We start from the raw sequence: 13112 nt of genomic DNA, 5'->3' as shown, positions 1-13112 counted from the left end.
TCTACTTTTTACAAGTTTATGAATAGGGGTTGGTCAATTATATGACTAGTTGCTTACAAGTGTAAGATCAATTTTTGGTCACTCGTACATACACGATTTTATCCATTTATTACGAGAAATAAAAGGAACTATGCGCAACAAGTTATTCTTTCCAATTATTGTATTCATTACAAGTACTTGCTCATTACGTGTGTTGTTTTTCTATATTATCATTTTTATTATAAGTGCGTGAGCAGTAATGTTCGAACATGGCTTTGTCATGGCAAGTGACTGAGAACCTTAAGCTCCTCGATCACTTGGGGGGCATATAAGATACTAAGCAAGAAAGGCATATCAATAGGCATATGTAAACAAATGAGCAAAATAAGGGAAAGCATACTATGACACTTAGAGTATTTTTCAAAAATTTTGGATTTTGTAAGATGAAAACAAAGTGCTATACTAAGTTCGGTCATATGAGCAAATGTTATAATAAATAAAAAATATTATAATATCAAAATGAAATGTTTTACATCGCGAGCAGTTGCTACTCGGATGTAATTAATGATTAAATGGAAGCTGCCCTACATAGTAAAAAATTGTCTCGACATTACGAACCGTAGTTCGTATGTCTCAGTTACAAAAAATATATAATATATAAATAAAAAATAAATGGATAAATCACTGAGCAGCAGGAGGATCTGGCTGGGATTGTTGGTCGACTGTGGTCTCCGCCTCCTCTTCAACACCCTCGATTCCTGTTGCCAAGGAGATTTCAAGAGATTCCCGGGCTTTCTCCTCTTCTAGGCGAGCAGCGCATCTCGTCAGTTCGAGTTGCCTTGCATGCTCAGGAAGGTAGTCGAAGTTTGTCTCTGGATTATTCTTCCATAATAGGTAGAAGTAGTTGAAAGTTGCCCCTTTCAACTTCTCCAAGTTTCGAGCATTTGTTTCCTCGAGCAGCTTTACTCACCCCTCCAGCTCGGTGACTTCCTGCCGGCTGGCCACCAGCTCATCCTGAAGTTTGGACATTTCTTTGTAATTAATCTCCGAAGATTCCTTGAACTAGTTTTTGCTAGCAGTAATTTTGACCACCGCTTCTTGGATCTTTCTTAGCTTTTCGCTCAGACAGGCGACCTGCTCTTCGCATGCTTTGGCCTTCTCTTCGCATGCTTTAGCCCTCTCCTCGCATGCTTTGATCTCCTCATCATGCTTGGCATCAATCTCCTCAGAGCGACGCCAACAAGTACTCATGGTCAGAACACCCTGCGATCAGAGAGAAAGTAGCACTATTAGTATCAGTGAAAGGGCGAGCTAGTCAACTAAAACACAACAAAGGTTGTAACTTACACTGAGTATTTTGTTCAGCGCGCGGCTGAGAATCTGGTTGGTCTTCATGGTGGGGATGTTGCAGAAAGCTTCTTGGCTATGACGGTGTATTGACAGTTTCTGCAGCTTGTCGTTAGCCGAGCTATAAGTGGTGTTCAAGATAGCCTCGACCTGAGTTTTTCTTGACTGCTCAGGAGGAGTTGTGTTGTGAGGAGCTGAAGGAGTCGTGTTGCAAAGAGCTCGAGGAGGGGTTGTGTCCTTGGAAGGTGTTGGTGCTGGATCTGTTCGAGCCCCTTTCTTGGAGGGGTCGCTACTGCTCTCCCCAGGGTGTCGTCTGCTTCCTCTCTTTTTGCTCGCAGGAGCTTCGATATCGATGTTAGTGTAGATGTCGAAGGCTTCTTCGGATGGCATGACTACAAAATAAAAACAAACGATCAAATAAAGAAATTAAAGAAGCAATAAAATAGTAGGAAGGGAAATTCTAAGTAGTATACTCGAGCTATTAGTACTGGTCGCTATATTATCTATAGAACTACAACTACACTCACTCTTTGCCTCGAAGAAGCCCAAATTAAAATTTCTGGTTGTAAAATTGAAATTTCCATCTCTATCGAATAGATGATAAGGGATAGGCAAGTTATCTAAAAGTGAGATATCTATACCGTTTTCATCAGATGATTCAGATATAGTGCCGATGTATTCTGGAAATTTTTGTTTCCCCCTCCCATGTTGGGCAGGGGCAGCAGCAGCTTGGGTGTTGCTGGGGGGTTCTCGGATGGTCACTCCCGTTGTTTGTCGCCTTTGAGATTGTGACACATCCTGCTGCTGCTCAGGGATTTCTGGTCCGGTACCCTCTCTTGTGGCACTCCCCGCGGTGGACTCCCTCACTTCCTGGTGAGGTGCCAAAAGGCCTACCAGCCTAAGGTTGCTTTCAGTAACTAGCTCCTTGATGCTCTTTTCGATGTTCGTCATGCTGGCCAGTGCTGCAGCCCTGATCTCCATACCTGGAGTGGGGTTTGGTCGGTACCATGGGCCTAGATACAACACCAATGTTCTAAGGACAGTGAAGGAAAAACCAATAAGAAAATACACAACCAGAGATTGAGAAATTTACCTCTTCGCGTGAAGGCCAGATTGTCTGCAACCAGGTCCGTTGTGAGGAAGTAATCTTGGAAGTATTTTCCCACATTGGATTTATGGGTGATGTCACTCAGGAAGACACGACCAGTTTCTTGGTGGCAGAAGTTGAAGAACCCCGTATTATTCTGGTTGGGGTTAGATTTGAGATAAAAAAGGTAGTTGATCTCGTGGGGTGTTGGCACATGCCATTTTTTTTTATGGTTATAGAGGATATAGAGTGCTGATAGCACTCTATATCCGTTGGGTGTTATTTGGAAAGGGGCGATCTCAAAGTAGTTGGCCACCCCTTGAAAGTAGTCGTGCAAAGGCAGGATTGCCCCTGCCTTAATGTGAAACCTCGACCAGGCGCTGAAGGTGCCTCCAGGAAAGTTTACCCTTTGGTTGGGTGTAGGCTTAACTAATGTAATCCTAGGAAGGCCGTACTTCTTGAGATATTTCATCACCGTCCTAGTTGATATGACGCTAGGAGGCGCAAGATACCATTCGACTTCGTCTTCGGCCCGTGGACCATCGTGAGGCCTGGCTTTGGGTTGAATTTCAGGCAGTGCGAAGTTTATAGGCTAAAGATTAGTTGAAGGGTCCTCAGCACGAGTGGCAGGTTGGTTAGAAGGCGAGTTGGTTGCTTTCTTCTTTCTACGAGCAGTGTATTTCACGCGACCCATGTTAGGTTGACTGGTTAGAGGGTTTCACTGTGAAGATGGGAATTCAGAAAACAAAAGTGACAGCTGTTCTTGGTCCTCAAATAGCAGCCCAAGAAGGTTGTCTTCTATTGGTCTCTCACCTCCCCAAGGATCATGCATGAAGATCTGAGAAGAATAAATGGGAAGTGAGAATCTACGGCCAATAGATAGAAGAAGAAGTATAAGGATAACGTTGCTCGTGTATAAATGTTAGTATAAATGTTAAGCTTTTATACGACCAGCAGCATCCTAATATAAACAATCTAAACATGCGAGCAGTTTGGAGAAACAGATTAAAAAGTGGAAGTGAAAAGTTTTTTCAGAAAAACTTTTCGACTCCGAAAACAGGCGGGAAAAATCCAGTTTTTTCAGAAAGCATAAAAATTAAAATTTCACTTCAATTTTGGGCCCTAAAACAGTATTCCAACTCCCCAAACCAATTTCTAAGCCTCACTTAATATTTTTTACTACTTAAAAGTCCTATCCTATCATGTTTCTGCATATGACCCCGATTACCCAAATTTTGTTTTCTCAAGAACATTCAAAACTCACACCAGTAAACTCGTGAAATTCATCTCAGATTGTATAATAGAGACAAGGGGTTCAAGAACTTACTTGAGTTGCAGATTGCAAAGGAGTCGCATACTTTGGTGCTCGGGGCTGGTTAAACACGTCTCCAATCGCCGAAGGTTTCTGGGCTTCACTTGAGAGTTTTTCTTCTGAGTTCTTGAGGAGAGATAAGGACTTGGTAAAAAATGAAAAGTGGGAAAAATGACTTTTTATACTGTTCGTGGCGCAGTTAAAGAGGTAATGATGGGGGTAAGTTTTCGATGCTTGGAAAATTGTGTTAGCCGTTGAAATATTTTTGGGAAACTGTAACGATCATGATTGTTTACCTTTTCAAAAAGGTGCTGACAGACGTGACAGGTAAGACGGAAAGTTGGTCAATTAAGTTTATTATATGCTGGTCGCAGTAAAAGAAACTTGGGGGGCAAATGTTTACCCAAAAAATATTTGCATAATGACATGGAAAAATTAACATGTACGTGGGATACACATGACTGTTTAAATGAGTACATTTTGTTCGACCGTTGACCAGAGGAGAATTCATTCACTAGAAGGCATATTTTATGGGCGACCAGTCTGGTCGTAGTTTTTCAGAAATCTTCTATAGATATGTAATCTTGTATTTATGTAATAAGTGTGATTTCCATTATTCTTTGGATACACATGTATTAAATGTAATTAAGGCCCATCGACCCAAGAGGAACTCCTTGAGGCTATAAATAAGACTCGAGAGGCTCAAAAGAAGGGATTTTTGGATCTTTAGAGAAAATTATAGTGTTTTTATCTACCAAATTTGTATTCATCTCCAAGCTTGTGAAACTCGTGAACCCTAGTTCAATGATCACAATTTTTGGAGTTCTACATTAATAAGAACACTAGTGGACGTAGGTTATTACCATCTTTGGGCTCGAACCACTATAAACCTTTGTGTCATTTATCTTTTTGGTTTGATTTCATCTCATTCTCATTGTTTTACTTGACTCCGCGTCGTTGGCCAAATCGTGGGTCAACATAACCTTTACGGTTTCCCAAAAATATTTTGACGGCTAATACGATTTGCCACGCATCGAAATCTTACCCCCATTTTTACCTCTTTATTTGCACCACGATCTGTATAAATATATCTCCTTTCTCACATTTCACTTTTTACTGTATTCTTCTCTCTCCTCAAGAACTCAGAAAAACTTCTCAAGAAAAACCCAGAAAGCTTCGGTGATCCGAGACGCATTCGATCAACTTCGAGCAACAACCTTCGTGACTTCTCTGAAAACCACAATCCAAGTAAGTTTTTGAACTCATCTTCTCTGTTATACAATCTAGAATAAATATCGTAAGTTTTCTAGTTTGGGTTTTTAATGTTCTTGGGAAAAATGTTTTGGGCGATCAGGTTCGTATGTAGAAACATGATAGAATAGGAACTTTTAGGTAGTAGAAAACATTGGGTGAGGCTTATAAATTAATGTGGGAAATAGGAATACTGTTTTAGGGCCCAAAATCGAAGTAAAAAATTTGATTTTGTTGTTTTCGAAAAAACTGGGTTTTTCTCGCCTGTTTTTTGGAGTTGAAAAGTTTTCTCACTTCCACTTTTTGATTCATTTTTCCAAATTGCTCGCATGTTTTTAGTGTTTATGTTAGGATGTTGTGGGTCGTATAAAAGCTTAAATTTTATACACGAGCAACATTATCCTTACATTTCTTCTTCTTCTTCTATCTATTGGTCGTAGATTCTCATTTCCCCTTTACTCTTCTTAGATATTTATACACGATCCTTGGGGAGGTGAGAGGCCAATAGATGACATTCTTCTCGCACTGCTGTTTGAAGATAAAGAGCAACGACCATTGCCTTTCTTTGACTTTCCATCTTCACAAAAAAATCCCACGACCAGCTCTCTAGACTGCTAGCCACACATGGATCGTGTTAAACACATAGCTCGTAGGAAAAAGAAAACCACCATTCTCCTTCTAACCAACCAGCAACTGACACTGAGGGTTCTTCAAATGATCCTCAACTTGTAAATGTTGCACCACCAGAAATTCAACTTAAAGCCCAGCCTCGCGACGACCTTCGACAAGAAGTTGACTGGTACGTCGCGCCTCCTAGTACCATATCGGCTAGGACGGTGATAGGTACCTCAAGAAGTACGGTCTTCCAGGGGTTACCTTAATCAAACCTACCTCCAACCAAAGGGAAAATGCGCCTGGAGGCGCCGTCAATGCCTGGTCGAGGTTTCATATTGAGGCAGGGGCTTCAAGGGGTCGCCAATTACTTCGAGGTCACCCCCTTCCAAATTACACCCAACGGATATAGAGTACTATCAACACTCTATATCCTTTACAACCATAAAAAAGTGGCCTATGCCTACACCGCAAAAGATCAATTATCTTTTTGATCTCAAGTCCAACCCCAACCAAAACAACACGGGGTTTTCCCACTTCTGTCACCATGAATCTACTCGCATATTCCTGAGTGACGTCACCTACAAATCCAACATAGGAAAGTACTTCCAGGAGTACTTCCTTACGATAGACCTGGTCGCTGACAACCTGGCCTTCACACGAGGAGGTAAATTTCTCAATTGCTGGTCGTTTATTCTCTGTCAGTTTTTTCCTTCACCGTCCTTGGAACCTTGATGTTGTGTTTAGGTCCATGGTACTGACCAGATCCCACTCCAGAGATGGAGATGAGGGCTGCAACTCTGGCCAGCATGATGAATATTGAGAAGAGCGTCAAGGAGGTGGTTACCGAGAACAATCTAAGGCTTGTCGGCCTTTTGGCAACTCACCAGGAAGTGAGGGAGTCCACCGCGGGGAGTGCTACTGGAGAGGAAATCCCCGAGCAATAGCAAGATGTGTCACAACCCTCGAGGCGATGAGAAATGGGAGTGACCATCCGGGAACCCTCCAGCACCCCTCGGGCTGCTGCTGCCCCTGCCCAACATGGGAAGGGCAACCAAAAACTTTTGGAGTACACAAGCCCTGTACTTGAGTCTTCTAATGAGAATGGTATAGATTTCTCACTCTTAGATAGCATGCCTATCCCCTGTCATTTATTTGATAGGGATGGCAACTTTAAATTTACGATCAGTAATTTTAATTCAGACTTCTTCGAGGCAGAGAGTGAGTGTAGCAGTAGTTCTATAAATAATATATCGATCAGTAATAATAGCTCGGGTATATTACTTAGAATTCCCCTTTTCATTATTCCCTTGCTCTTTTTAAACTATATTGTCTAATCGTTTGTTTTTTTCTTGTAGTCATGCCTTCTGAGGAAGCCTTTGACATATACACTAATGTCGAAGCTCCTGCGAGCAAAAAGAGAGCGAGCAAGAGGCACCCAGGGGAGAGCAGAAACGATCCCTCCAAGAAAAAAGAATGAATAGAGGACCCACCAGCGCCCACTCCTTCCAGGACCATGACACCTCCTCCTCCTCCCCGTCCTCCTCGCAATAGCCTCCCCCCCGAGCAAGCGGGGAGACCCTCGGCCAACGACCTGCTGAGTGGCGCCTACCACGCCACCCATTAGAAGCTACAAAGGCTATCGAAGCATCGCCGTAGCTAGGAAGCTTTTTTGCATCTCCCTCTGCTTCAGAATAGCTAGATCATCAGTCGCGGACTGTCTGAAGTCCTCAGTGTAAGTGCGTTTCCTCTTTTTTCCTTTAGTCGAGCAAGATTTTTTCTAATTTTCCCTGACTGGTTTACTTTTCTTTTTCTGTTCGCAGGGTATCCTGACCATAGGCCACAGCTGACGCTCTGTCGAGGAGACCGAGGCCAGACATGCCGAGGAGATTAAGGCGGCCAAGGCTAGACATATTGAGGAGATTAAGGCAGCCGAAGCTAGAGTTGCCAGCCTGAGCGAGGAGTTAAGGAAGTGCCAAGAGTCGGTAGCCAAAGTTACTACCGTCAAGGAGAAGTTTAAGGAGGCTTCAGAGATTAACTTCAAAGAAGTAGCCAAGCTTCAAGATGACATGGTGATCAGCTAGAAGGAAACTACCAAGCTGGAGGAGCGAGTTAAACTGCTCGAGGAAACCAACTCTAGCAATATGGAGAAGTTTAAAGGAGCGACCTTCAACAACTTCTACTTGTTCTAGAAAAACAATCCAGAGGTGAACTTTGACTATCTCCTTGAGTAGGTAAAGCAGGCTGAACTGGCAAAGTGTGTCGCTCATCTGGCGGAGGAACATAAAGCTTAGGAGTCCCCTGAAATCTCCTTGGCGACTGACACCGAAGCTGTTGAAGAGGATGCAGGGACCATAGTCGACCAAAAATCCCAGCCAGATCCTCCTGCTACTCAGTGATTAATATATTTATATATTTTTTTATTTTTGTAATTGGAACATACGAACTATGGTTCGTAATGTTGAGACAATTTTGCTGCTCAAGGCAGCTTTTCCTTTTAATTTATTAATTTACATCCAAGCAGTAACTGCCCGCGGTGTAAAACATTTCGTTTTGATATTATAATATTTGCTATTATTATAACATCTGTTCGTATGACAGAACTTAGCATAGCACTTTGTTTTGGCTTTACAAAATTTAAACTAATTTTTTTGAAAAATACTCTAAGTACCGTAGTATGCTTTCCCTTATTTTGCTTGTGTGTTTACATATGCTTGTTGATATGCTTTGCTTGCTTAGTATCTTATATGCCCCCCAAGTGATTGAGGAGCTTAGGGTTCTCGATCACTTGCCATGACTCCTGTTCGAACATTACTGCTCGCGTACTCATAATAAAAAATGGTAATATAGCAAAACAACACATGTAATGAGTAAATACTTGTAATAAATACAATAAATGGCAAGAATAACTGGATGCGCACAATTCCTTTTATTTCTCGTAATAAATGGACAAAATCGTGTCTGTACGAGTGATCAAAAATTGATCTTACACTTGTAAGCGACCAGTCATATAATTGACTAGCCCTTGTTCATAAACTTGTAAAAAGTAAAATTAATATAAGCCAGTTCTTTAAAAAGAATTGTTTATTGATAATACGTGCGCAGGTGTTCTCCATTCCAATAGTGAGGAATGAGATCTCCGTTTAAGCGAGAAAGTTTATATGTGCCTGGTTGAAGAATTTCTTCAATCTGATACAGGCCTTCTCAGTTTGGTCCGAGCACTCCAGCAACTTGGTCACGAGTGTTGAGAAAACCTCTTCTAAGTACTAAATCTCCCACATTAAACTTTATTTCACGTACTTTGGAGTTAAAATATCCAGTGACCTTTTGCTGGTAAGCTGCTACTCGAAGCTAAGCTTGCTCATGCCTTTCATCGACCAAGTCCAAGGACTCCATCAATAATTGATCATCAGTGCTTTGATCGTATGTCAGCCTTTTATGTGATGGTGGGCTGAGCTCAACAGGCAACATGGCTTCTTACCCATAAGCCAAGGAAAATGGAGTATGGCCTGTTGCTGTTCGATGGGATGTTCTATACGACCAAAGTACTTCTGGCAATTGCTCTGGCCATGCACCTTTTGCTTCTTCGAGCCTTTTCTTCAGTGTGTCCTTCAGAGTCTTATTGACAGCCTCAACTTGTCCATTTTCTTGCGGATGAGCTACTAATGAAAAACTTTTTATAATCCCATGCCTCTAGCAGAAATCAATGAAAAGGTCACTGTCAAATTGTGTGCCATTATTCGAGACAATTTTCCTTGGCAGCCCATATCGACACACGATGTTTTTAACAACAAAGTCCAAAACTTTCTTGGTTGTTATTGTTGCTAGTGGCTCATCTTCGACCCACTTTGTAAAGTAATCAACAATAACTACTGCATATTTGACATTCCCTTTTCCTGTGGGTAACGACCCGATCAAATCAATCCCCCACACTGTGAATGGCCACGGGCTTTGCATCTATTTGAGCTCATTAGGGGCTGCCCACGGTATCTTGGAGAATCGTTGGCACTTGTCACATTTTCGAACGAAATCCATAGAGTCCTTATTCATGGTAGGCCAAAAATACCCTTGCCTTAAAAGATCTTTTTCGACAAACTCTGCTCCCCAGCGTGATCTCCACAGAAACCTTAGTGGACTTCTTGCATCAGTTCCTTGGCTTTCTCCTTAGAAACACACCGCAACAAAGGCATCGAGTACCCTCTTCTATATAAAATTTCATCAACTAGAATAAACGTCCTTGCCTTGTTTATTTCTACTGGTAGAAATCCTTGTTCGAGATATTCAACGATGGGTGTCATCCATGTGTCTGTCGATTGGATCATTAGTGAAGACTCTTCTGCTTGAATGCTCGGTGCCGACAAGTGTTCAACTAGCACTATGTTCAAAGTGTCAGCATCTTTCGCGCTTGCTAACTTGGCCAAGGCATCAGCATTTGAATTCTGATTGCGAGGCACTTGTTGGAGTGTATACTTTTCAAACTGTGCCAATAAATCCTTTGCTTTGTTCAAATAACCAACCATCTTGAGACCCCTAGCCTGATACTCTCCCTTAATTTGATTAACCACTAACTAGGAATCACTACAAATTTCTAGTGACTTTATATCCATATCTCTAGCTAGCCTTAATCCTGCGAGTAGGGCTTCGTACTTGGCTTCATTGTTTGACGCTGTAAAGTCGAATCTGGTTGCATAATGGAACCAATGTCCTACGGGTGTGATTAAGATCAAACTTGCTCCTGCATTGTGCTAATTGGAAGAGCCATCTATGAACAACTTCCAGGAAGGAGTTTGATTTTGAATTTCCATTTCTTCCATCGGTTCGCAAATTGGGATCCCTGTGAATTCTGCGACAAAGTCTGCTAGAGCTTGTCCTTTCACAGCTGCTTGTGGAGAATAAGAAATGTCGAACTGCCCAAGTTCGACTGCCCATTTTAACAACCGACCAGCGACTTCTAGTTTCTGTAAGACTTGCCGTAATGGATGGTCGGTGAGCACCACGATGGGGTGAGCTTGAAAGTAAGGTCGCAGCTTCCTTGAGGCCAGAATTAAACAACAGGCTAATTTTCAAAGGGTGGATACCGCAATTCTGCTCCCACTAACCTCTTGCTCACATAATATACTATTTTCTGAATGTTGTCTTCTTCTCTAAACAAAACAACACTAGCAGCATACTCTGTGACTGCCAAATAGATGAACAAAGTTTCTTTTTCAATTGGTTTGGACAAGATTGGTGGTTGTGACATGTGGGACTTTAACGCCTGAAAAGTCTGCTCGCACTATTTTGTCAATTCAAACTTCTTGTTTCCCCTAAGTAGATTAAAAAATGGGACACACTTGTCTGTTGACTTGGATATGAATCTACTCAGGGCGACAATCCTCCCAGTTAGGCTTTGAACATCTTTAATCTTGGCAGGAGACTACATCTCGATCAGGGCCTAAATCTTTTCAGGAATAGCTTAGATTCCTCGCGAGTTTACTATGAATCCCAAAAATTTTCCTGATCCAACGCCAAATGAACACTTGAGAGGGTTTAACTTAATCTGATATTTGTTCAAGATGTTGAAGCATTTTCAAAGGTCCTTGATGTGTTCTTCAACTTTCATCGACTTAACCAGCATGTCATGGACATATACTTCCATGCTAACACCGGTCAGCTCTTTGAACATATGGTTGATCAGTCGCTGGTAAGTCGCACCAGCATTTTTCAAACCGATGGGCATTACTTTGTAATAGTAAAGTCCTATATCTGTTCGAAAGCTAGTGTGATCCTCATCAGGTGGAGGCATACTTATTTGATTATACCCAGAGTATGCATCCATAAATGATATAATTTCATGCCCTGATGTAACATCGACCAGCTGGTCAATCCTTGGAAGTGGGAAACAATCCTTCGAGCAGGCTTTATTAAGGTATGTGAAATCCACGCACATCCTACATTTGCCATTCGGCTTGGGAACCAACACGGGATTAGAGACCCAAGATGGATAAAACGCTACCCTGATGAATCTGTTTTCCTTCAACTTCTCGACTTCATCTTTTTGGGCCTTAGATCTATCTATGTCAAGAAGCGTTTTTTTTTTGTTGTACAGGTGGAAAGTTTTTGTCTATATTTAAGACATGGTTGATCACTACTGGGTCTATCCCAACCATATCTTTATGCGACCAGGAAAACACCTCCTAGTTCTCCTTCAATAATTCCACCAGTTTGTTTTTTTTTGTTGTCTTTAAGTTTTTACCGACTTTCACAACCCTGGTCGGATCTGCTTCTTCTAGTTGGACCTCCTCGAGGTCCTCCATGGGTCCAACATTTTCTTCAAAATCTAAAAAGTGAGGATCCAAGTCTCTATCCTCACTTTGGGCAACACGCTATTTGGTGACCTGTTCACCTGATTGGGCTTGTACTTCATTTGCCACCAGCAACCTTTTCTCAACTTTTTCCCCCGATCCGCCTCTTTTTACCTTGGTGATCGAGGAATTATAACATTCCCGCGCTTCTCGCTGGTTTCCCAACACACATCCCACTCCTGCGTCGGTTGGAAACTTTATGGCCAAGTGCCAAACTGAGGTCACGACTCGCAAGTCGACTAGAATAGGCCTTCCAATCATAGCATTATATGCAGAAGGACAATCAACCACTATGAAAGTAGTGAGCAATGTCCTATTTGCAGGTGCAACCCCTGCTATGACTGGAAGCCTGATCGACTCGGTTGGTGTGAGCCCTTCGCTGGAAAAACCATAAATGGTTTGGTTGCATGGCTCCAAATCTAGCATTGACAATTTCATCCTTTCCAGTGAAGATTTATACAGAATGTTGACTGAGCTTTCTGTATCCACTAACACCCGCTTGACCATCATATTGGCAATCTAGACATCCACGACCAAAGGATTTGAATGGGGGAATCAAACATGCTGAGCGTCAAGCTTGGAGAAAGTTATCGATTCTTCCTCTATTTGAGCCTTTTTGGGAGTTCGCTCCTCTACGTTCAACATTTCAATATCCTAGTTGTGATGTAAGGTTCAGGCATATCTTTTGTAACACCCTACTACCTTAGAGCCGTTACTAAGTGAGTTTAAAATGTGCAATTAACTCACTAAACGAGGTTTTTAGAACAAAAGTGTGATTAAACAAAAAGACAAGGTTGTAATCTTTGAAAGTACTCTATTTCATTTAAAATTCCAAGTGTCTAACATTTGGGATCCCAAAAGAAGGTTTATAAAATATTTACAACTCAAAATAGGTTTACAGATAACTAACTATCAAAATCACAGTTTAATACAGCCATTTCTCAAAACGCCCCCAATCAAAGCAGTCGGGCAGGCCAAACATGTACGCGCCGCTTCACGCTCTCCGTACTCAAGGCTGGTTGACTTTCTCTTTGCCCTTACCTGCAACACAGAGCACCCGTGAGCCGAAGCCCAGTAAGAAAACTCATATAGCACATAACATATGCATGTTATATAAACAACACATAAGATAATCCACATATTAACAAATAGTCCATCAGACTAAGCAAATACGGCCATG

The sequence above is a fragment of the Humulus lupulus genome, chromosome X, assembly GCF_963169125.1.
Source record: "Humulus lupulus chromosome X, drHumLupu1.1, whole genome shotgun sequence".
NCBI lineage: Eukaryota > Viridiplantae > Streptophyta > Magnoliopsida > Rosales > Cannabaceae > Humulus > Humulus lupulus.
This window is presented reverse-complemented; position numbering follows the sequence as displayed.